This window comes from Papio anubis, chromosome 5, assembly GCF_008728515.1.
Source record: "Papio anubis isolate 15944 chromosome 5, Panubis1.0, whole genome shotgun sequence".
Classification (NCBI taxonomy): Eukaryota; Metazoa; Chordata; class Mammalia; order Primates; family Cercopithecidae; genus Papio; species Papio anubis.
Window position 1 is genome coordinate 159005492 of NC_044980.1, and position 27456 is coordinate 159032947.

Below are 27456 nucleotides of genomic sequence, written 5' to 3' on the forward strand. Positions count from 1 at the left end.
ATCTATTTCTATAAAACTCCAGGGTTTTACTGGTGGATATTAGAACCCAGAAAGGTAGGCTTTCATGTTGTGTTTCTTGTAATAATGAACAATCTAGGGTCAAATAGAAGCCTCATGCAGAGTACAGAATAAAAGAGTCACTATGAACAATTGAAAAATAAATGCAGAATCAGATATTTGTAATGCTCCTTAAAGCAAGGCTAATCTTTATTCAACAGTTTTTACTCCCATATAAGATGCCTGTTGTGTTGTGTCTTAGCAATGGCTATATTACTGAGACTCTAAAACCTCAGTATTAATGCAAAGAATTATGGTTTTATAAGTCAGTGGAGGAATGCGGGTACACATACAGACATATACACACACATACGCCAGTAATTGCTATTTCTAGCAGCTTTCATTGTAATAGGAGTCCTTAAGGAATCTTGGTTTTACTGAAATTCAAAATTGTTGACATGTATTGTTGAGGAGTGGTGGCTGGTACATATACTCTCTCCCTATAATAAATGGCATAGATAGCTTTAACCTGTTCTAAGATTTCTTACTATATAACCCTAGTGGATACTATTTAAATTGGCCACAATCATAATCCTAGTTGTCATTACCAAAAACTCTAAAGTCTATCTAATCATATTAGATTTTGTGTCCAATAAAATTATAACATAATAGTCTATCAGCAGCACTGATGCTATCATAAAGGAATGAGTTTCATTGCCACAGACTCCTGAAGTGTTTTCAGCAGATTTTTCTAAGGAGTGGGAAGAGGCAAAATTCAATGAGTAAATGTGTTCCAGGAGAGCTTCCTATTTTATATTTATTTGAATGTTAAGTTCAATGCTATAACTGCTATTCTTCCTTGAGTGATATTTTTCCCTAACATGCCAGTGTTTCAATATAATAGCAATGGAATTATTTCATAATTCTACTTGTGATCACTTAAACATTACCGATTGTCTGATTAAACTGATAGTTCTGAAGGAAGACATGAAGGCATATGAAATGTGCACATCCAAGCAACATCAAAAACAGAGTGAAATGGTAAAAATTTAATACTGCTTTCAGAAAACTAAAAGAAACTCAGAGAGTTGCATAATTTAAGGTTCTATTCTCTCCCAAAGAGTTGCCTTTATTTGCCATTGCTAATAAACTAGCAGTAACTCATATTAATCACAGAGGAAGGTAGGATCCAGTATATATATTTTTTCTGATTGCTGTCCTAAGTTTATCCAACAGAGACTATTGTTAGTACCTTAGTGCCTCAGAATTTATTCACAGTGCCGGGATGTGTTCCAAAGTCCTTTAGGAAAAAAGGGCTTCAAAATGTACTTTCCCCATCCCTCTTGTTGAGAGTTCTTTTCTTGTGAGCCAGTAGGAAGTAGCATCAACAAATCTGTGCTCTTTGATAATTGGAACATACAGGATCTCTGTGCATTCTAGTCCCTGCTGACTCAGGAGAAAGGAGATGACAGGAGACAGTGTCTTGGGCGGACCATTCCTGCTCAAGCCTCATGCTGAACACAGCTCCTGGGCAGCCATCATTCGTAGGCTCCCTTTTTATTGGAAAGTAGGCCTTCACCTTTGGCAGGTGGCTCTATTATGCTAAGCAGCTTACAACTCTGGTGGAGAAGCACCTCATATTTTTCTTTGAATACTTGTGCTCCACATTCATAGGTGGTGTTCAGAAAACCTGCATGAGAGCAGTAACCATGCTCTATTTAGAGGGAGTGGTGTGTCCTAAAAAGCTCGCATGGGTAGGCCATGCATGGCCCCTAAAGCTATCTGCCGCAGTTGTAACAAAACACACCAGCAGTCATAATAATGAAATGCTTCATTGATTTCTTGCCCAGCTTCCTAATTATGAAGCATATATTTCACAACCATTTGAAGTCTTTTTCTGAAGAATCGTTATTTCTCTCAGCATGAAGGTGTGCAATGTACGTAGTTTACATAGTCATGGGAGGTAAGGTTTTAGTTTTATTTTTCAAATTAGATATCACTCAGGTCTTGCTCTAGCAGCAGGCATTGGCTCAAGATATAATAAAAGGACTGAATCAAAATATCCTGCCTGAAATACCTCTTCTTATCAGCATCTAAAATCTGCAATGAGAGATTTCCTTTCAGTATTGGAAGGCATTTACACCCTCAGGATTGATTTATTAAAAAGGTGCCAGAAATGGGTAAACAAAGTTTTTCCACAGCTTAGTGTTGTGGGAAGTCAGGGATCCCAAACGGAGGGACCGGCTGAAGCCGCGGCAGAAGAACATAAATTGTGGAGATTTCATGGACATTTATTAGTTCTCCAAATTAATACTTTTATTATTTCTTACGCCTATCTTTAATGCAATCTCTGAACATAAATTGTGAAGATTTCATGGACATTTATCACTTCCCCAATCAACACTCTTGTGATTTCCTATGCCTGTCTTTACTTTAATCTCTTAATCCTGTCATCTTCCTAAACTGAGGATGTATGTTGCCTCAGGACCCTGTGATGATTGCATTAATTGCACAAATTGTTTGCAGAGCATGTGTTTGAACAGTATGAAATCTGGGCACCTGAAGAACAGGATAACAGCGATTTTCAGGGAACAAGGGAGATAACCTTAAAGTCTGGCTGCCTGTGGGCCAGGCAGGACAGAGCCATATTTCTCTTATTACCGAAAACGGGTAAGAGAAATATCGCTGAATTCTTTCCCCAGTAAGGAATATTAATAATTAACAGCCCAGGGAAAAGAATGCATTCCCAGGACGAGGCCTCTAAAATGGCCGCCCTGGGAGTGTCTGCCTTATGCAGATGTAGATAGGGATGAAACATGCCCTAGTCTCCTGCAGCCTCCCCAGGCTTGCTAGGATTAGGAAATTCCAGCCTGGTGAATTCTAGTCAGACTGGTTCTCTGTTCTTGAACTCTGTGTTTATCAATGACAATGTGTGCACAGTGGGACATGGAAGTTCATTAGTGATTCTAGTTTTGCCCTTACCTTGTGATCTCGCCCTGACCTTCTGCCTTGTGATCTTTTATTGCCCTTAAAGCATGTGATCTCTGTGACCCACGCCCTATTTGTACACTCCCTCCCCTTTGAAAATTGCTAATAAAAACTTGCTGGTTTTACAGCTCAGGGGGCATCACGGAACTTGCCGACATGTGATGTCTCCCCTGGACACCCAGCTTTAAAATTTCTCTCTTTTGTACTCTTTCCCTTTCTTTCTTTATTCCCTTTCTTTATAAGTGACTGGCTGACACTTAGGGAAAATAGAAAAGAACCTATGTTAAATTATCAGGGGTGGGTTCCCCTGATAGCTTAGCTCACAAAAACGTATTCTGAGCACTTCTTAGGTGCTAGAGACTCTGCCAGTCCTGGAAAGTCAAGGTTGGAGGTGGACATCTCTTTCAAGGATGTGACAGGAAGTTTATGATGAATCTTGCAACTAAGTTGGGAGCCAGATCCATGCTTGGAAAGAAGAGGGCAAAGAAAAAAGTTTACTTCCCTCACAATTTCGACAAGATGTAGACTCGGTTACATATGGTTAAGCTGTGCACTTGAGAGCCACTTGTCAAACTATGTCATTTGATTCCTAGTACGCTTTGTGTACATTCAGCAATAAGTTTAAGCATGTAAAGTGCAAGTGGATAAGAAATTCTCACTCTTCGAATTATATAGCAGTTATCTAATGTTTAGAGGGCTGATGGCAATATATAAAATAGCTAATGTTTAAGGATGACCTCACTATCAAGCCATACTGCCAGATACCATAAACAGCTATAAATTGTGAGAGCAGCAAGGATACACAGTGACCCTGTGTTCAACTAAGCACAGCATTCACTATAGTAGTTAACCTTTGACTGTAGTAGTAAATTAATGCAGATCTCCAAAAACACTCCTATGCAAAAGTCTCTGTGAAAACACTGCTGCATAGTAATAAAATACTAACAGTAACTTGACCTCCAAAGCTTCTGGCTGGGGAAGGTATCATGTAATGTTGGGCTAGGGAGGAGCGTGTGTTCATTAAGAAGGTTACCAAACACTAGATATCTTCTATTGTGTGATTTTTCTGCCACAGCCCAAAAACAGCAACTTGTGTTATAAAGACAACAATATCAGGTGTTCCAACCTATTTTAGTAACACCCCTTTATTACTGAAAGTGCCTCCGGTAAATGCCCAAATTGCCTATTTGCACTAAATAAAATGTCACTTTGTGAATAAATTAGGCATTTTATGCTACCTTCTGTATGTCTAATGACATCCGTTGTAATATAATGTTTGCTTGTCTCCAGAGGCTGGCTCTCAAAATCAGCTTGCACCTGTGGCTTTTGGGAGATACTAAGTAGAGCTTTTTTGTACTCACTTCTCCTGGTAGAATGTCACTGATAATTCAAGGAAAGACTTGAAAAATATTACTGGAGTGTTTCTCAATATACCTCTGGGGCTTGAAGTTTTGCATGTACATGGACCTTTTGACGTATTGCGGTCCCTGTCCAGTGGGAGTTACGGGCAGCTTGTCATTCATACTCTGTACCTTGATTCTGCCCATGGACAACTGGAATCAGATTAATTTTGTGTGCTTGGCATACATGTGACTAACTCAATCATTTTTTTTTCCCCCAGAGTGGTCTGCCTTTGCATTTATCTCTTGTTGCCTCTACCCTTGAAACAACTCAAGTTCCAATTATTTTGTAATACACTTCAATTTCAAACAAAAACTATAAGTTTCAGCATGACTACTAGACCAGGGGGATGCATCAGGAGTGTACATAGATCCAAATAAACCCTCAAAGTTGCAAAGCTTACTCAAATCTCATGTCATGTGTTGATACCTGAAAAAGTTTCTCCGGTGACTTTCTTGCCCCTGTACATACCGAAAGTCAAAGTTTTCAACTAATTTATTGAAAGCTACTCTCTTGAAAGACTTTTCCAGGTAAGACTTATACACAAAAGTGTAAGGGATAAAGTGTTTGCATTTAGCATTTCTCTTCTTTCTCTTTTGTTGGATTTGACAAGAACTGGTAAAAGTAAGGACACAGGTGAATGATATCCTAATGACTCCTCTCATCTAAGAGAGGGATAAATTATAAAAATAGTGTATTTTTCTCCCACACGTTCAACTTCTAAAAATATATAAATAATAATAATTACTGGTATAAATTGTTTAACACATGCCAGTAATTATTCAAGGCATTTTACACATATTCTCTCTTTGCGTACTTACAATAATGCAATAACAGGTAACATTATTTCGTGATTTTTACAAAATAAGGAAAAACTAGTACTGCAACAAGCCAAATCAAATTTGGGACTTGTCCTCTTATAAAGTCCTATTTTTCGTGTTAGAAATACTCCTTTATATTGGGGGAGTTGTACAGCATTTTTTTTTTAATTAGCATAAGCTGCAGAGTCAGACTTCTAGTTTGAATACTCTCTTTGCCACTGGCCCTTCAGTTTATTTTGCGTATCATCAGGATTTTTTTTTTTTTTCCTGTTGCCAGTGAGAGAAAAACGCAAGCTGAAATACAATGATATACTATACATTCTATATATGAACAGAAATGTATTCCTCATATAACTAAAAATTTCAGAGTAATGCAAGTTTGAGGAATGGTTAGCGACAAGATTTAGATAAGTCATCAAGACTCAAGCCTCTATCAACCTCTCAACTCTGTTTTCCTCCCATTGCCATGCTGTATTTAGTTACATGATCGAGTCCGACAGTTCAAATCCTAAATGCTCCCAGCTTCAAGCTCAGTAGAAAAGAGAGCTCTCTTGGCCCAACAGTTTGAACAAAAGTCTTAAACCTGATAGATGCATTCCCTGGGGCAATAACTGAAACCAGAGGAATGGCACGCATTGATTGGACAGCACACATCTCTGTCACATGCTGTTTCCCATAGCTGCAACTTAAGCCCATAGAGTAAGAGTGGATGATGGACAGTTTGCCAGTGGAAAACTGGAATGCTCTTAATTGTGGGGTGAGGAAGGGAGTAGGATGAGAATGAGGGAGTTGATTCCAAGCATCAGAAACAGCAGATGTCCAATTCCTTTTGGGAGAATCTCTTTGTCTCTCTGAACATCACTCCTCATCTGTGAAAAATGGGAATAATCACTACGGCCTAAATTTGTGAGAAATCAATGAACTAATATATGTAAAGTACAAGATGCAGTGTCTGATTAATTGGGGTCTCTCCCTGTTTCTTTTTCCCTTCACCTTTTCTCTTCTTCCTTTGTCTGCTTTTATCTTTCATTTTTTGTGTTTGCTTATTTTTACTTTTGTCATCTTCTTTTATCATCATCATGATCATTATCCTCACCAGCATTATCATATACATAAAGTATTTGTCATTGGTTCTGGCCCATGGTAAGAACTAAATAAATGGTAGTGATATAGTTCTTCTTCCTGTAGAAGATGACCTCCTCTAGAAGGAGTTGAGAAGCATAAACCTGAGTTTAGCTCAGTTTATGATTCCTGGAAAACAAACTCCTTGAAAGAGGCATCCTGGTTCACAGCTGAATATCAATTTTAACCTTATTCTCAGATTGCCTAACCAGTACTGCACACAATAGTCTGAATTGAGGGATAATATGTACTATGAAATCCAAGTTCTGATATTCATGTTTTTTCTTTCTTCTGACAGGTCTCTCCGTCCCCGCTCCCTCATTTTTTTTTGAGCAAGAACCAGATAAAAATGTTTCATTGCCCCTTAAAAATTGTGTCCTAGGAAAAAGATTTAACCCTAATCTAGCACACACATCTATCTTAAGCTTTCCTCACACATTACCATGAAAATTATACATTTTGTGATTTATAACAAAATTACCAAAGACAATCTTCTCCCCTGTCTTTATCTCTGATTGGATATCTCATATAAGCCATACTTTATTACCAATTCCCACATGAGGTGATTGGATTATACATGCTAAAATTCACAACTTCTTCATCACTGCAAAGCAGCAACCTGATTAGTAAAAATATACTTAATCGTTAAACCCAGTCATCACCTTTCCTAAACATTAAAGCTCGGCATATAGTTCAGTTCAGATTGGTAAGGGTACAGTGAGCACCTACTTAACTTACCTTGATTTCAAAATAAAATCCCAGGATAAGGATGGGCTAGTCCAGGCTGGGCATGGTGGCTCACGCCTGTAATCCCAGCACTTTGGGAGGCCGAGGTGGGTGGATCATTTGAGGTCAGGAGTTCAAGACCAGCCTAGCCAACATGGTGAAAGCCCGTCTCTACTAAAAATACAAAAATTAGCCAGGCATGGTGGCACACTCCTGTAATCCCAGCTAGTCGGGAGGCTGAGGCAGGAGAATCACTTGAACCCGGGAGGCAGAGGTTGCAGTGAGCTGAGATCACGCCACTGCACTCCATTCTGGGCGACAAAGCAGGACTCCATCTAAAAAAAAAAGAAAAAAAAAGAAAGGATTGACTAGTCCAGATGGATCACTTGCTCATTCCAGGACACATGATTACAGTCCTAGAGGGGTGGAAAAGGTGCCACTACAGTAACTCACTCTTCCCATAGTAGTCATGGGGATGGATTGAAAGCCCAGTTCCAAAAACACACTGGGACTGGACAGAAAACATTTTTCTTTACCTACTCCCAATACAAACCTCTCAGAACAGCTAAACCATAATTTCGTTGTGCTTTCAAAACACCATTTACATTTAGAGTGATTTATTCAGAGACTGAATAATCATCTAAAGTTACATCAGAGTGAACTTTTTAAAATCTTTGGGTGAAAGGTTCAATTTTGAGATTTTATGAATTTTAAGTGGTTGTGAGGTTTTTGGGTTTTTGTGGGTTTTGTTTAGTTGTGTTTTGTTTTATTGCAGGGATAGAGTCTGGAACAAACCGTAACCACCTTCTGTATGTCTAACACCTCATCCTTGCTTTCACAATTAGTTTAACTTTGTTTCCTCAACTGTTTCTAGTTAGTAATTTGGAACACAATTATTGCACTGCCTTTTTTCTATGGTTTGAATATTTGTATCCTACCCTCTAAATTGGATTATAAATATAGGGAAAACAATGTGTTCCATTTTTTCTTTCTATCCAAGGTGTTAAGCCCAGAATCTTGCATAAAGTTTTTTCTTGAGCTACAGCAATTGTTGCAAATAATAATAGTGACCGCGTGTTGAGCTTTACCTGCGTGTCATACACCAATATGAGCATTTGTAGTCACTGTTATATATAATCTTCAAGAATCACTAGTGAGCCAATTGTTACTATCCCTAATTTAAGGATAGGGAAACTGAGGCTTAGAGAGATGAAGGTCTTGTCCGAGGTGGCAGTTAGAACTCTAGGCTCTATTTTACTTTTTTAATCTCCAAAGACTCACCATAAGTCTGCAGGAAATCTCAAAGCCTTTCAATATATTTCTTTACAATGAGAAAACAATACATTTGCAAAATATTTCTGCATTGAGAGGTTTGAGATTCTTACATTAGAACATATTTTCAGGCCCATACTGAACCCCTCAAAGCCAGGCCCTTTCCATAACTTTTTAAATAGTCTCAGCACATTAGTATTTCTGCACCTACCTAGTCATCTATTGGATATGTGCTAGACTGTGAACAAATGATGGATATATATTATGTTGTATTCATGTTTTTATCTCAATATCTGATGTAGTACCTGACATATACTAGCAGCAACTGAATAGATCATATTTGCATCCATAAATAAAAGAATTCATCTATCATTAAATGTATCAATGAATAAGTATATCAATACATTGCATGAATCAATTTATCACTAAACATATCAGTGAAAAAGGACGAGATTGGATGATGCTACAGAAATTTGCCTACAGAGCACTGTCTAATCAGACCTGAGTAAAAAAACTGCAAAATGGTGCCTTTCCTAGAAACTCAGCACCTTGGATCTTTGTAGAATGCTGTACGAAATGCTCCCTAGGGTTGATTGACTATACGTTGCTGCCACCCCAGTGCCACAGTTTTTTGAATTGCATTTTTCAATACCTTATTTTTCATTTATTATTTCTAAATATGGACTAATATGAATTAGTATGAATTCATGCACCTGTACACTGAGTTTTGCTATTAGCAATGAACGTTTTCATGTGACATAAACAAATGTGAATTTTAACGTAAGCAACAGATGATCCAGCAGTGAAGTGTGCCCGCCACTTCTAAAGCTGGGGTCAAACCAACATCTTCTGAACGTTGACTTAGCAGGTTGAACTCAGCCAGAGTTGTTGGAGATTACACATGCACCTTTCATCAACAAGCATATGGAAGTGCATGTGTTGCCAGCAGCCTGGACAGTGTAATAAAGGAAGATCATACAACATGTAGAGAGCCCTCGAGGTTGCGGATATACCCATATCTGCAGTACAGACTGGGAAAGATCCACTGTAGTCTTTTTCTACTTTTTGATTTCCCTCAAATATTTGTAAGTTATTGTTTACTCCAACCTTAAAAAATGTGAAATATATTAACTGAACATATCATTATACCTTTAGTAAATGCTTGATCTCAAAGCCTTGTTCTTCTCAGCAAAGGTAATTTTAGCGTATCTGAAAACAACATAGAGTAAGTCACTTCACTTACCCCATCTTACTAGATGGAAGATCCATTTATTTTTATTTGTGCATTTGTTTTCCTTCTGTTTAATATGAAGTTTCCATAACCTAATCCAAAACCTGAAATCTTTTAGATTGTTCAAAAAATATTTGAATAATTTTGAGTTAGTAAATTTGGCCCAGTGTTTTCATCCATAAAATAAAGACGCTATCAGATTATTCTCACTATTGTGTAGGTGTGTATGTATATATAAATATGTGTATATATTTATAAATTATTGTCTGATTATGCATGATGCAAAATTTATGCATACCATAATCTATCTCTACATATCTGACCTCCAAGTAGATAGAATAAAACAAAATGATACTGAAAAATAGTACAATATAAACTATATATATTAATGTATTTTTATTATTAGATGATAAAATGTATATTTGTCCTCATCACTCAGCCTAGATTGACATATATTAATCAACAAATAAGTACCATATGAACTTGATGTTTCTTGCTTCCTGCTCCTCCTTCTCTCTTCCTCTCTCTCTCTCAGTCTGCTTATATAAGGTTGGTTGGTATCTGGTTCCAACCTAAAGAAAAGTATTTACAAATCAATATCTTAATGAAATAAAAAATGTTTGAACACATAACCACAAAGTAGTATGGGGGAGAAAAAACCTATTGGATAAACTTGTATGACTTTATTGCTATCATCTTATAATCACAGCCAGACCTTCATTAGGGAATTAGCTAAATGTTCATTTGGCACTGAATTCCTGTCTGATGAGTCTAGCAGGAAGACTTTCAGGATGTTGTGATTTCTATCCTTTTGCAGATAGATACACTTACTGTCCTTGTAATTGGCTTATCCCAATAGATAGTCTCCACAGAGACCATGCAGTCACGGAAAATATCACCCAATTTCCTTCCAAGAATTGTTGGAAGGTTTAATCAAGAAATGTTTGTGATGTGTGTTGAGGAGGGAAAGAGTCTCCAGTGGCAAAGAGAAATGATTATGACTGGAATTAGACTCTACAAAAATTTCTAATCATCACTCAAATGAGATAAAGTGATGATAGAAAAACCCTAGGCAAATTTTTAAAGAATAAAATTTGACCAGTATTTCCAAATATATTTTGCCTTTAATTGGAGAACAAATGTTTTCCCTTTCTTTTAATGTTAGTTCCCACTAAAGGTCTAATATTTTAGATGAATTTTAAGAACTAAAAGAGAGAACATTAGAATTAAGGGTTGTGACTTCCTTCATTCTATGCTTCTGCAATTCTAAATTGCCTCTAATTTCCTTCTTTACACATGCAGTGTAGGAATGGTTGTTTTTCACAGACCTTGCTTTTCTACTAATTAGTTGCCAGAATTAAGATCGCAATTACCCAACTGAAATATTTTAAGAAAACGTGTCATGTATCAGAAAAATAATTGAAATGCGTAATTTGAAGACAAACGTTGACCCTGTCTGGTATATTGTAATAGTTTGGATCTTTGTTGCTAGTGACCAAGATCTGACTCATACGAACATAAGCAAAAGTATAGATTTATTATTAGGATACTTAGGTCATTCCTGAAACCCAAGAACAAGAATATGGCTAGACCTGAAGTACTGAAGCAGCATACTCAAACATATTTAGGACTTTCTTTTCATATCCTGCCTCATTTCTCCACTGGTCAGGGTCAATATCTGCTTTCTCTCTGTAGAAGTATTTTCTATGATTCACTGGTCCTAGTGGAAGGAAATCAGATTACCAACAATATCTAAGAATTACATCTCATATCCTAGGCTTTCAAGAAGAGATTGACAAGCTTTCTCTGTTTTGGTTCTGTAGTAGAATTCCTAAGGAGAGAATCATCAGTCCAGCTCAGGTTAGGTGACCACATTGAATGGTAAACTGTAGTTAGAATATGGGCTACAATTGTAACCAGTCTAACAGTTCCCAAAACAACCATGTGGATGGAAGGAAGATCAAAGGACAATCTCCAGTATAAAAGTACTCCTCGGCCGGGTGCGGTGGCTCACGCCTGTAATCCCAGCACTTTGGGAGGCCGAGGCTGGTAGATCACGAGGTCAGAAGATCGAGACCATCCTGGCTAACACGTTGAAACCCCGTCTCCACTAAAAATAAAAAAAATTAACCGGGCGTGGTGGCATGTGCCTATAGTCCCAGCTACTCGGGAGACTGAGGAAGGAGAATGGCATGAAGCCAGGAGGTGGAGCTTGCAGTGAGCCGAGATCGGACCACTGCACTCTAGCCTGGGTGACAGAGTCAGACTCTGTCTCAAAAAAAAAAAAAAAAAAAAAAAAAGTACTTCTTTAAGGAGTACTGCACTGGAGTACTCCACTGTATACATGCTAAAGCTAATATTTCTAAAACTTCCCACAGGTTGCTTTTCTAAATGCTTATAGATAATTTTATATTTTGTTTTATAAAAATTGATCTTAGCTGAATCTCAAAAACGCAAGGCTGAAAGTTTAGTAAATAGTCAACTGAATAGGACATTATCACCACACAAGGATAATGCCTAAAACAAAACTCAAATGTATTCATGGATAATGTCTTCCTTAGTTCAAGCATATACTGACTATTAAATATATGGAAAACTTTGGGCTCAGAAGGTAAAGAAATAACAATGAGCAAGATAGCCTAGTGGAACAACCAACAATTAACAGATAACACACAATAATGTAGAAAATACAATAATGGAAATATGTACGGCTTATTACGGGGACACTAGGGAAGAACAAAACTCTGCTAGAAGTGACGGGTGACCATAAATGGCCTCCCGGAGGAGTCAAACCCTGAGCCACATCTATAAAGAGAAGTAAAAGTTAATTAGGTAAGAAATGGACAAATGATCCAGCAGAGTTAGCAGGGGCCAAGTGATGGGGGAGCCTGAAAACCTGGCTAAAGATCTTGGACTTTTCTGAAGGTCCCTAAGAAAAGAGTATGAGAATGGCAAGCTCTGATTTGCCCAGAACTAGGTCTAGGTTCCAATTCCCATTAACACAACCGCAGAGAGTTGGTTTTGAAGGAGCTTCTCAAGTAATCAAGCAAGATAGGCTAATTTCATGAAAAATGTAGTCTAGCATTCTGTAATGTCCTAATTATACAACACCCCTGTCCCCACACCCGTATGCTCTGCAGGTGAAAAAAAAAATCTGCTGCTTGCAAGAAACAATCATGTTCAATCAAAGAAATCAACAGAATTAACTGTTTGGATACGTTTGCCTCCTTGCTCCAAGAATGCAGAACACTTTACCACATTTGCTTCCTGCTAATCACTCACCTCCACCAGATCCAGGCTTTCAATTATAGTCAAGCTAAATTGCCTGCCTTCCTCTGCCTTTACTCATCATGAAGTCATTTGAATTTGCTCACGGGAATTTTCATGTCCAGGACTGACTCTTTCTTCCTATCTGCCAGAATCTATGGTTATCATTATTAAAAACTCAGTCTGAGGCCTTTCCTCCTGGGGCTGCTCATTACATTAGATAGGGAATGTATAGAACTCTCCTTCTGTCAATCCCAACCATCTCTTCCACGGTATTCACGATACATGAATGCGTTTTTGTTCTAACATTTTTGTATGTACATTCTTCTTAAAATACCCAAAACTAAAACTCAAAACTCTAGTCATATTTCCCCTTGAAAATGTTTATTAAATTGGGTGATACTAACTTTAATCTCAGGAACAGCAGATGGGCATGGTCTGCTTTTGTATGTGCATGTTTTTATGTGTGTTTCTGAAACATTTCGCACAACAAAAATATCATTTTTTATCATTTTTTTTTAAAATGTGATATTGTGTCCTGAGACAATATTAAAAAATCACAATCTCAGGAAACTCATCATTTTCCAATCATACAATGTATTGGCTTTAAACTCTAGCAAGTCATGAGAAATTGGCCCATGAAATCAAGGCATAATAATTTAATGAAAATCTATCTAAGAGTTTAAAAATATATATAAGAACTAATTATCTGTACTTGTCCTCAGTGATTGATTTGCTTTAGCTAGCACCTGGGCCTCATATTTGGCAAGGAAATAAAGAAAATGTCAATGAAAAATAGTTTTCATCATTCTATTTTTCAAATTCAACTCTTGCATACTCTAGAAAGGGTTCCTGTTCCTACATGCTGTATTTGTGCCAGACCTTTCCCTATATAATAATGAGTGCAAACAATTGCTAAAAATTACAACTGTCTGTCTGTCATTTAACAAAAAATACTTGTTAAATTTTAAGTCTAGAACTATTTGATTTTTTTTTCTTGTACTCTGGTTGCAAGGTATGAGATACAAAGTCCCAAGCAGTTTCTATTTATTTATTTATTTATTTATTTATTTATTTATTTATTATTATTTTTTCTTGAGACGGAGTCTTGCTCTGTCACCCAGGTTGGAGTGCAGTGGCGTGATCTTGGCCCACTACAAGCTCCGCCTCCCCTCCCGGGTTCATGTCATTCTCCTACCTCAACCTCCTGAGTAGCTGGGACTACAGATGCCCGCCACCACGCCTGGCTAATATTTTTGTATTTTTAGTAGAGATGGGGTTTCACCGTGTTAGCCAGCATGGTCTCGATCTCCTGACCTCGTGATCTACCTGCCTTGGTCTCCCAAAGTGCTGGGATTACAGGTGTGAGCCACTGCACCCAGCCCCAGTTTCTATTTATTTTTTGTATTAAGAATGTCTTGAGGATTGCTGTCACAGGATGAAGTGTGCGTGTGTGTGTGTGTGTGTGTGTGTTCAAGCCTCATCCTGCTAGGATCTTCTGGGTAGATCAGTCCTCCAAACCCCTTCCTGAACCTACCTCACCCTCTCTAGATATAACTGTTCCTACTACCATTCTTCTAACCCTCACCCATGTTTGGTTCTGTTTGCCCCTATCAACTCTACATATACTCATATTTACCGTAGAGTTAATGTCTTATTTCATATAACATATTTTCAATTTAATTAGAACCTCCTAAAAGCGCAGTTTCAGCCTTAAGGCTTGGCTGCCTAAATAGCAGTAAAGTGTGATAAAGAAAGAGTAGACCAAGAAGAAGGAGCCTCATTTCCTATGCACATGTTTTATCTGAGATGTAGAAACAGTTCATGTAACAAAAAGATCGTTGCATTTGCCATCCTGTAAAATGTGATCGTGTCTTGAAACAATATTAAAATTGCAACCCAAGGAAACTCATCAGTGATGACACTTATGAGCCGGGTGACTTACAACAAAGCATTCATCCTCTCTGGGATAATTTCTTCCATGAGACTAGATCAATGGTTTTAAAAATGTGGCTATTTTTTTTTCTTTTAATAGACTTTATTTTTCAAAGCAGTTTTAGGTTCACAACAAACTTGTAAACAAAGTTGTGAGTGAAAAGTGTTGTAGTCTGCCCTTATCTTCAGGGCTACATACTAAGAACCCCAGTGTTTGCCTGAAATCTCAGATAGTACTGAACCTTATACAGTCTATGTTTTTTCCTATAATATGTACATACTTATGATAAGGTTTATAAATTAGGCACAGTAAGAGATGAACAACAATAACTAAAAACAAAATAGAACATTTTTAGCAACGTATCATAACAAAAGTTATGTGAGTGTGATCTCTCTCTCTCTTTCTCTCTCAAAATATTTTGTACTGCACCATGGGTAACACAAACTACAGAAAAGGGAGAAGACTGCTGTGCAGAGACTTCCTACATACTTCTGCCCTCACACATACATAGTCACACTCATTACCAACATTCCCCACCAGAGTGGCACATTTGTTGCAGTTGAGGAACCAACATAGACATGCCATTGACGCTCTTGGTATTGTAAGTTCTATGTTTGGGCAAATGTATAATGACAGGTACCCACCATTATAGTATCATACAAAATAGTTTCACTGTCCTAAAAATCGAATGTTACAAACGCGTTTCTTGTCTTAGTTTCTTTTTTTTCTTTTGGGGCAAGAGTAGCACACACCTTTTAGTTTTCTTTTTTTTTTAAATGAAATTTATTCAATCTGAATATCTAAAGCAGAAAATAGGAGAATGACTGGTTAATGAAGAGGTTGAATGTTTGAAACCCTACCTCTTGGGATCTATCTCATCAGATAACTCCAAATTCTTTCATGGTGGTGAAAGAGACCACTATAAACTTGAAAGAACATAGTTTGAGAACTACTACTAAATTACTCTTTACGTGGTTTCCATTCTTAAAGCAAAATTGAGATGGAGCTGGGAAAATGATCACTTGTTCAAAATGGTGCCTCTTCAATACATTCTCATGGTATTATAGCTGGTAAAATGATGAAGATGGAAAGCCATTGGTGTTAATGGTGTGAAAGCCAGTACCAAGGCTGCTCCATAGACCATAACATCCATACAGATGGTACTCAAATGTTGGCCCTATATTGTGTCCTATCCAGTTCCTCCCACTGTTGACCAACAAGTGCCACAACTCCCCCAGCCTAGACTCTGCACTCCCAGAAGATTAGAACCTGTCCTATCATCTGTTTCAGTCCAACTTCTCTTAGTTTCAAAACTGTGGTTTCAAGTGAGATGTATATGTTCTTTGGGAACTTGGGCTCAAAATAAATAGTCTGGACTTTTAAATAACAGAAAACTTGTCTTTCCCCTTACAAAAATAAAAGCACCTGTTTAAGAGTGGCAAAAGAAAGTAAATCACATAATAAAGAGTAGCTAAGGACACCTGACAGCTAAAAGTCCATATAGATTTTAGTATTCTTGTTAAGTAAATGTAATCTGTGATTCATCTTAAAAGCATTTGTTTAGACCCCACGGCTTTGGAAAGTTCAAACTCAATGGCAGATGCTGAGTACTTAAGTATTCCTTTCACAGATTTGCTGAGAAATTTGTCCTTATGATATCATGCATTTTGATACAGTAATTATCCACACAAAAACACACACATAGAATTTATGAACAGTTAATATGGACATGTGGAATGGATAATGGCAAAGCTTTCATTATAATGTGCACAATAATTTTTATTTTGAGTAAGCTAACTGAATGTCATTATATGTAGCATTTGAGGTTTGCATGGTTGGGGCAGATATGCACAATTTTATTGGTTATATAAGCACAGATAGGTATTAAAATTAGGAAAGCCAGAGGGAAAAGGTTCACTTCCATGCCCCAGTACAAATTTTAACACTACTTCAGTCTTGCTCTTAAACCTTCAGTGTCCCCTAAAGATTTACACTTAGATCTGGACTCTAACTGGATTTCAGGACATCTGTGATTGGGGCTGAACTCCGTATTTCCTTTCACTCAGGCCATTTATCTCACTATGCTTCCTCTCTTCCAAAATATGACCATAGGAATTGTTGGCATTATACAATTCAGCATTAGATCTCAGAGTATCTTTTGAAACTTGCTAATTATTTAATATCTTAGTCTTCTCTCATAGCCTATGACAATTATACATTTTTTTCTTGCCCACTCTTGGAAAGATTGTAGAAAAGGTCGTTGAGAGACAATCACTCAAAGGGCCCTTGAAACCTAAGCTAGGGTAATTTATTAGAAACAAATGGAAATAGGAATGAAGATCCAGCCCTAGAAATCAAAATAGGGAGTACAAAAACAACCAATGTAAGCGACGATGTAAGTTACTTCTCTGAGTATCAGAGAAGACAGCAGTCTTCTCCCTTTTCTGTAGTTTGTGTTACCCATGGTGTAGTACAAAATGTTTTGAGAGAGAAAGACAGAGAGAGAGAGAGATCACACTCACATAACTTTTGTTATGATACATTGTTAAAAATGTTCTGTTTTGTTTTTAGTTATTAGCGTGTGTTTCCATTCTGGTGCTGAGATGTTACAGGGTTAACTGTAAGACATGGATTTCATGTGCAAGCATCTAATAAACATTCTGTTAATGGGAGTTGCTATCAATGCTGTTGTTGTTATCAGTGTCCTTGCTATATTGCTCATAGAATTGATAACTATTGTTATTATTATTGTTCCTGTTGTTACTATTAAATTATTGACTACAGGACACAAATCCAGAATGATTGATGTCTTTACCTTCCACTCAGTGTCTTTTTGCCAGAGAGTGGAATGACAATTATAATTTTGATCAGTGAAAGAGTTTCTGACTCTTCCTTTCTTAGCGGTCCTGAGTGTCAAACCTTTTCATTCATTAATAAATGTATTTGTAATATCTGAATTGATTAAACATTCTGTTAAATTATACCTACAGTAGCTCTCCTTTAATTAACTATGCTTATAGTATTTCCTCCTTTAATTAACTATTTTCAGGTAGCCCTACTCATAAGTCTTTACATATATGTGTGTATGTTTTTAAATCTTTTTTTGTTTAAAGAAATAAAGGATATTATGAATTTGTATGATGGACTTGAACTGTGATCTAAAAAGCATACTTTCTTCTTTATAAATAAAATTACTTGTCTTGTATTTATGTAGTCTCCCACACCAATTGAAATGAGTAGCAACTGTGATAATCACTGAATGTCTATGTTTAAATAAAACATCCCAAATATAGACATTTACTCCTATCAACATATATACCAGCTTTTATAAAATGCACTTGGCATGTTTAGCAATGATCACTTAAAGTATTTCTGTGAACTTAAATATGGATTGAAAAAACCCTATTTAACAAAATAAAAGTAACATCTTGTCATTATTAACATCCCAGAAATGTGTTTGTAATTCAATGAAGTCAAAGAAAAGAGAGTTTTTGCCTAGAATACTTTATTCAGTTTATCTTTAATTCTTACCTTGTTTAAATTCTGCCTTAGCCTATTTTGATCACAAAATATCCTGGATTTTCATTGTGTCAACTTCTTAACTATTAAGCTCAAAATGCCACTGGTTATCTGTCACATGATCAGCAAATATTTAGTCTCTAAGTGAGTAAGGTATTTCACTTTATGCTGACTGACATTTAAAAAGGTGGGGTTCAAAAGACGAATTCTCCATTCCAACTGGTCCCTGGTGAAAGGGAAACAGGAGGGTTCCTTTGACCCCATTCACAGGACTTGTGACAGAGGTGTGGCTCACTTAATTGGCCGCCACCATGCTCAAACCCCTTGTGGGATGGGGCACACACAGGCAAGTGGGTGCCAGGGCCAGGGTAAGTGCTTTTGGGTTCCAGCCCCATGGCAGCATCTAGGGGTGTGTTACAATTAATGCTCTTTTAGCAGTTGCTGTCCACAGATGACTATGTGTTATCTAGCTCAGTGGAGAGTCAGGGTGACAGCCTTTTACACCCTGCCCTCTTGGTCCCTGGGTTCTTGTCCAGCATCCAGGAAGAATCAGGTCACAGGAACTTGAAGGATGGTGAATGCAGAGATTTTATTGAGAGATGGAGGTGGCTTTCAGCAGGATGGGGAGCTGGAAAGGGGATGGAGTGGGAAGATAATCTTCCCCTGGAGTTCATCTGTCCCTAGCCAAACTCTTCTTGACATTCAGACAATTCTTCTCTTCTCTCCTTTTCTGCTGCACTTCTCTGCTGCTCTGCTAGCAGAGTTTGGGGTGTTTATGGGTACAGGATGGGGAGTGTGGCAGGCCAGGGCAGTTTTGGAAAAAGCAACATTTGATTGGGAAAACAGGGATAGCTGTTCTCATTTAGGGTTATGGTGTCCAGGCTTGAGGGTGGGGCCTTTGCTGGGGAACTACCCTCTTCTACCCAGTATTTCCCTGCCTCGTGTTTGAATCAAAAGTAGATGTGACATTTAGGATTGCTCTCTTAATGAACTAGAAGAGTTGATTACTATTGCTGTTTGATTGTTTATCTTATCAAATATAGGCTCCTTTAGGGCAAACACCTTGTGTATTTCCTTCACTCTGGCACTCCTGGTGTTTTCCACAAAGCCACATCTTAAATATCTGTCAAATTAATGAGCCTACTATTTTATTAACTTTGTTTTGGGCCCAAACAAGCTTTTGAACATAATCAAATTGTACACTTTTTCACATAATGACCAACTTTTAGAAAATTCTGCCATATGTTTATTTTATGCTCAGTCGTATCTGATTTGCCATATATGGTGGCTGAGTTTCATTTCTCCACTTACTGGACCCACTCTTTGAGGTCCTTATAGTTACTTAATATTTACTGAGTGTTTGGCATCCAATGGCTTTGCATTAGTCCTTCTGTTTAAAATATTCCTCCTGCAATGTAAGAGTCTATCATTCACATTAAATGCAATCCTCCATCAGATGCATAAAAGTTTGAAAATCTGAACTACCAGGTGCCAAATTAATGATACCGTGTACCGGTACTTGTTGGTTTGGGATAGGCGCCCTCTCAGCCCTGAACAAAAGGCCCCGTGAGTAGCACTGATTGTAAAATGTTCTGACTCAAACTTAGGCCTCTTAATAGCCATCAGGAGAAATTTACATGATCCTATAGCACACTTTAGGGAAGCTTATGCAACTTGCCGGTTCACTTTGTTTGCAGTAGTCAAAGCCCTGGAGACATCAGCATTTAACTGTGATTTGAAATTGCTGAAGTGGGTCGTTCCACCAGGCTGCATGGCCTACACAGCAAGTCTAATAACAGACGGCTCTGTCTGGGGGGAAATGGCCAGACAAGCTGTATTCAGATTATCTTCAGGGAGAAGGCATTAATGCCTGAAGAAACTACTTTTCTCCCTCACCTCGGCCCTACTTTATTTTGCTTTTCTTTTTCTTGTTTTTTGTTTGTTTGTTTGTTTGTTTTTGAAGATAGAGCATAAATGTAACCTGTGCTGACCTTGGGCTCAATGTTTTTATTCATGGTTTGTTGAACTCTTGGTCAAGTTTCCATCACTGTTATTAATCATTCAGATTGCAATTGTCAAACAGACAATTGAAACCGTTCTGCACAAAAGCTGAGTAAACAGGGTGCAGTTGGGGGGAAAGAGAAAAAGAATGAAAACAGAGGATTAAAGCAAATCAAATGGATTAACCCTTGACGTGATAATTTATACTAGGACTAGAAGTCCATCAGAAGAGCTGTTGTAGATTACATGTGTGATTAATCGCTGCTATAGTTTCACTGGTGACAAAATGATTAATAAACTTTAAGACAAAAACACATCCTTTTGCATCTGCACCTAAGTGTGCAAAATCTAGCAAGAGTTTCTCATCCAGACCTTGGTTCCAGTGCAGGACGGACAAACTTTTTTTTTTTTTTGAGACAGGGTCTCTCTCTGTAGCCCAGGCTGGAGTGCAGTGGCGCGATCTCGACCTCGGCTCACTGCAAGCTCCGCCTCCCGGGTTCACGCGGTTCTCCTGCCTCAGCCTCCCGAGTAGCTGGGGCCACAGGCGCCCATCACCACGCCCGGCTAATTTTTTGTATTTTTAGTAGAGACGGGGTTTCACCATGGTCTGGATCTGCTGACCTCGTGATCCGCCCACCTCGGCCTCCCAAAGTGCTGGGATTACAAGCGTGAGCCACCGCACCCGGCCAAGACGGACAAACTTTTAATTCAGATTTCTGTGGCCCTAGTTAAGATAAAAGTATCATCTTTACAATAGATCCACCCTGTCTCACTTGTGAAATAAATGGTCGGGAATAGGAACCCACTTCTGAAAAGGCTTCCTAGCACAAGGTTTATTTGTCTGCAGCCACCAAGGCTCACAAATGCTGCCAGTCAGGAGATCAAGCAGTATTCCCTCTAGTCCTTCTTTGCCCAAGGAAGCAATTGTGCATTTCAATAAAAAATAGAATATCGGAGAAGGGATAGAAGAATGGATAAAGTAAGAAGGTTTTATAGAATGTAACATTTTATTTTTGGTTTTCTGATCATAGCCTGTTTCAGTAGGGTGTGTACCGGTTTGTAATGTGCTTTCACATACATCATCCGCTTCACATCCTTAGGACTCAGAATAACTCAGACTTTACCATTATGAAAATTACTTGGGGCACTTGGTAAATGGGCATATTCCTGAGTCCCTCCCCCACAGATTTAGTGTCAGTAGATGAGGAAGGGGGAGAGAGAGATGAGTGCTCCATGTCTTAACAAATATCTGCAGGTGAATGTGAAGCAGGCAAATCTCAAAGAAGCTTTAAGAAAATCTGTTATAAGGCTCAGATAAGTTATGTTTGTTTTATTGGTAAAGAAACTGAAGATTGAAGAAATGAATTTAAGATTATAAAGCTAGAAAACTTTGAAGTTTTGAAACTGTCCAGGTGTCCTCGTACAACGATAACTTTGGATGGGAAGAGTCCCAACATAGTCACCATAGACAGCACAGAGGGCTGTGACTTAAACAAAATGAACCAGTGCTTTTCAAACTTGGCTGCACATTGAAATTACCTGGGGGACTTTAGATATATGGATGCCCTTGTCTCACTCCCATTTATTGTAATTTTATCGATCTGGGGAGTGGCTTGGAGTTGGACATTTTTCAAAGATCTCTAGGTGATCAAAAGTGCAGATAAGTTTGGGAATCACTGGTATGAGCCTTTGAATTAAGACAGTATTTCCCAAATTGATTCATGCATGTCATGTCGTATGTAAGATGGCTTCTGTGGTAGAAAAATATTTTTAAATAGTTATATATTTATTTTTATATGAAGTTTTTTAAGTGTTATAATAAACCAAACCCATTATCTCATACACATTCTTTCACACAAAGCTAAAGTAGACATTTGCGTTATTTTAAAGAGTGAATTACTTTAAAATTGTTAAGCAAGAAATAGTATAACTGTATGTGGAAAGAGAAAGTGATATAGAAATAAATGTAGCGAAAACTAGGTTAAGTGATTACATTTCTAGAAGACGTCTGTTTCATAGGTGTAAGTAAACTCTTGAGACAATGTCTGTTCCCTCATTCATTTGGTTGCTGTATTAGAACACTGGTAAATCAACTCTATGTTGTCAGCTCCCTAAAGAGGTCAGATCCTAGTGAGGTGAGACCGTGAAGCACCTGGGGTGACAGAAGGTGACAGAGGCATGAGTGGCAGGAAATGACTAGGAACAGTTTTATCTTCTTCACAAAGGTAGTTAGCTGTCCCTGGGTTTAGCATACAGAGGTGGGAGCAATGTGAAAGAGGCAAGATATTTCCCCAAATAATTTAAGGTTTTAAGAAAAAAAAGCTGAGATAGTATTGAAAATAATTCTGGAAGCTATCTGCACTCTAAATATAAGATGCTGGCAAAGAAAATCTTAAAGGAACTAGTGGATAAGAAATTGTTTAACCAGATATTATAGCATAAAAATCACAATCACCACCAGAAGAATAACAACAGCAATAACATTAGGTTGGTCCAACAGTAACTGCGGTCTTTGCCATTACTTTTGCACTAACCTAATAATATGATGTAGTACTGACAAAGCAATACCTGAGAAAGATCAGGACCACACTATATAATATTCAAAACTCAATCCCAATATATTAGTATTTAATATATGATCACGATAAAAAACAATAGATGCCTCAGTCAATGTCATTGGAATGATTCGCTTGTAATTGAAAAAGAAAATGCATGTGTATCCCCAAGATATACATGCTAAAAACTAAAAGTATTAGAAGAAGTTTAGACAAATACAAACATATATATAATATTCAAATGGAGAAACTTTGCTTTAATGAAATAAAAAACAGAAACCATAAAGGAATAAAGCATTGGCAGATATAACCATGTGGTAATTTAATTTTCATATGACAAAATTAATGGCAAATAAAAAATGGATTAAAATATTTGCAATTTATGTTGAAAAATGTTAATATCCTTGAGATAGAAATAAATCTTATAAATCAGTAAGCGGAGACAAGTATACCAATAGAAATGGCCAATAGACAGAAAGATGTAATTCTCAAAGAAAAGCATATAAAATATTTATTGAACATGAAAAACACAAGTAATGAAACTTAAATTATAGTAATAAAATAGATTTTTATCAATTTGGCAAACAAATTATAACATAAATAGATTATAAATAGGTACAACAATTTTGGAGGGTTATTTGGCAATAAACAGAAAAATGCAATTTTGCAAGGCCCTTGATCTAACAGTTCCACTTTTAAGAATTTATCAGAAGAAGACAAATATAGACAAGAACAAAACTTTAGCTTTAGTATTGTTTGTTTGCACATTATTTAGAGCATTGGAAATTTGTAATGCTCTACATGCTAAAAATAGTACAGTAGTTAAATAATTTTTGTCCATTGAAAAACAGAATAGAATACCATTATTGAAACTGATGTGCTAGGAAACATAAATATGAGGGACTTAACAAAAGAAAAATGGAAAAATATTTATATTGTTAAACATGGTCATTGGATGCAATTGGGTTCATGATATTATTTTCTCTAATTTTGGAATGCTCAAAGTTTTTCATAGCAAATGTGTGTTTTGTTAATCAATGTGGTAAGCTAATGTGCACTGACACAGAAAAAGTTTCTCAATATAGTTAGTATAAAAAGCAGGCAAATGAAATTTAAATGTGATATAATATGAGATTTTGGAGTGAAAAAACAGTATGTGTCTTTGTGTCCTACACAAAGGACAAAAATAGTTGAAAGAAATAACAGAAGGTTTAAAAATTATTTCAGAAATATTGAGGTTGCCCATAATTTTTCTTTTTAATCCATATTTTCATCAATGAGCATCTGTGACATTTTTAATAAGAAAATATGCTGTGAAATAATATTTGATATTAATATTTTACCTTGACATTTTAAAAATATAAATCCTCTTCAAGCAGTCAATTATTTATTTGACATGTATTGAGCACTAACTCGTGTCAGGTCTTGTGAACGGAAGTGTAAGGAAAAAGATGAACATGACATAGTTCTTCATCCTTACAGGGAAACTAGGTACACACGTGAATAATTACAGAACATCGTGGTAAATGCTATCACAGCACAATACCTAAAGAGCTATAGGAACCCACAGAGAAAAAGAGTATTATTTTGGTTTCATTAATAGTTTGATAAAAAGTTAGCAAGAACTTGGTTTTCAACTATTACTAATGAACTAAAAGTTTTCTTGTCATGGACTTTTTCAGTTGCCATTATTTTAGCTACTCAACACACCTCCTGCAGGCTGGTAGGAGAGGCAAATCACCTGGATGCTGGGCCCAGGGATGTCACTGATACTCTTCCTGGAACCATTCTAGCTCTGGACAGCTTCATTTCCTCAGCACTATCTCCTAACTCTTGAGCTTGTCCCACCAAGCCTGGAGAGCAGCTTTGGGAGAGTCTTGTGCTGGTAGAGATACTGACAAGTGTACAGAGAATAATTTTGGCCCTGATTAAGCCCTCTCATTGCTAGAATATCTGTAGTGACTTTAGTTTCCCTTTTAGTTATTTTTTGAGAGAAATGAAATGAATTGTTTTAATATACCTTACCTGCATGCAGATCACTCAAAACAGATTTCTATTCTCCAGTACCATAGGCATTAACTACATGTTGCCACTGGGCAATTGAAATATGATTAAGTTCAAATTGCAATGAGATAGAAGTGCAAAATAACATACCAGATTTCAAAAACTTCGTGAAAAAAAATATAATCTCTTATTTAGCTTTATTTCTTCCAAGAAAAAAAAAAAGGCCATGTAATCTAAACAATTGTTATATTGGTTATATGTTAAAATGATAACATTTTAAAATTTGGGCTAAATAACATATATTGCCAACATTAATTTCACCTTTTTCTAACTTATTTAATGAAGCCACTAGAAAATTGAAAATTACAGGTCTGGCTTACATTTGTAACTTCACCTGAGAGTTCTATTGGATACTGGATTAAAAGCTTCAACAGATGAGCCCTAAGGTACCTCCAAATGCTGAAATTTTATAAGTGCTTTATTCCATCTTCATAATAATTCTATTTGGTGAGGATAGCATTTTACAGATGAGGAAACCATAACAAATGGCCCATCAGCTCACTTCCCGAATCCACTGAAGAGCATTGTATAAGTTATTTTGTTTGTTCTGTTTGGTTGGTGAAGTATTTGCTTTAATACTTCTTAAAGTACAGTGGGGAAATGGGCAATCCACAACATTCAATCACTTGGCCGTTACTTTGTCCTTCTTATTTCCCATGTGATAAGGAACAGGCATATAAACAAGTGAGCTCATCAGTTCAAATTCTCAATCTCTCTCCTCTCGCTCTCATGTGTGTGCGTGCACACCCTCACACACACCTCTGAAGATGTCTGCCATTTAAAATAGTCACTTAGAAATGTAGAATATGCTCTAATGGTCCCTGATTGGATCGTTATACAACATAGATATATATCAAGAAATCACACTGTACCCCATAAATATGTACAATTACAATGTACCAATTCTAAAAATTAGTAAATAAAAGAATGTAAAAATATACCGACTATTAATTATATAGCTAAGGGAAAATGTGAAGTCTTCTAGTAAAGGAGCCTCTTCTCCTAACTTCCCCCCATCCCTTATACCCCACCCCTGTCTTCCCCCAGCTATGGAACCCTTTCTTCACATTAGCTGTTGAATAGAATGCTGGTACTGAATACAGATGAACAATGTGCTGCTCTGATGGATGCAATGGAGATCTGGAATCCTCCTCCCTCTACCTCTCCTTGCAATTCCTGAAGAACATCTGAGTTTCTTCAAAATTCAGTTTGAAAAGAAAAGTTAGGCCCAGAGAAGTGAATTTCAGGAACATTACTTATTTGTATATCATAGAAGGTCATATTTCCTCTATCACCAGGTACATTTCCAGAACTAACCCCAGTCTTGATTCAGAATAGCAAGGATGCACCTTCTTCATTCTAAAGAAAGAACTAAGTGGGAATCTCTCTTGGGTATGTAGACAAAGGAGATAGGATAGACAGAATGCCTTAAAAAGAAACCAACCAAAACAAATCAAACTATGGTGCATTTATTCACTTACTTTTCTGTTTCACAGTAATACAGCCTTGGTTTCCAGAATTAACTTGTACATTGTCAGTAAAAGCCCAACACTTTTTTTGTTGTTGTTGTTTCAAGCTAGAGTCACTTTGTTTTGGAGCTAAGTAGATACTGGGCCTCTTTCTTTCCTGACCTTTATGATGATTTTGAAGAAAAACACTCCACCAGCAGCCTGCCTTTACTCCACTTTTAAGCTCTTCTTAGGATGCTCACATCTGGTAAGTGCAGATGGCTGTCACTAAAGGCATAATAAAAAAAAAAGTAGAGACCTCTTTAGGTTTCTGGCTACTCTATGTCGACAAGCTGAGTCAGTGTTTGTGATTTTATCCTCAGAAGTTTTCTTTTTTGGGTACAAATCAGGCTCAGCCTCCTAACCTTTTCAGAGAACTTACTCTCATTCCTCAGAAATCAATGATCAGGAGGGCATTTGGTTTTGAATGAGTATATGTCAGTCTACTCTGAAGGAAACCCAATGTTTACATTTTTATCTGTTGATATTTTAATTAACAATTTAAGTGCAATGTTTGCCCTGTGAGTTCAGTGGGAAAAACTCTGCAAATAAACAGCAGTTCCCTCTTGGACAATCACTCTGTAAATTAGCTTACTTTGTCAATAAAGTGCATGCCTATCAGACTCTTCAAAGCAGCAGGGGTGAGGATGTTCATTTACTTAAGCAGTAGGTTCTACCATTAGCGTTTGTGATTGGTGTTAATTAGAACTGTGTGTGCGTGTCTCCCTGCCAGAGAGCCCACGTTTTCAAAATCCTAGTAACAATCAAGCTATTAATAAATTAATTACCCATATTTGTTTCTGTTTCTTTTTTAATCTAATTGAACCTTTTTGAGCAATACCATCTTGATGAACATTCGAGGACTGGTTTCTCAGAACTAGAATGGTTTAAATCATGCTTGATGACTGTGTTTAAAAGAGCCTTCTAGGACTGTTTAACCTAGTCATAAAACTTTTCAGAAGCGTAAGTATTTTAGCAATTTGGAACAATTTTTTAAAGTTTTTTTTTAATTAAATGGGCTTTGATAAAGTAAATGTTTTATTTTTCC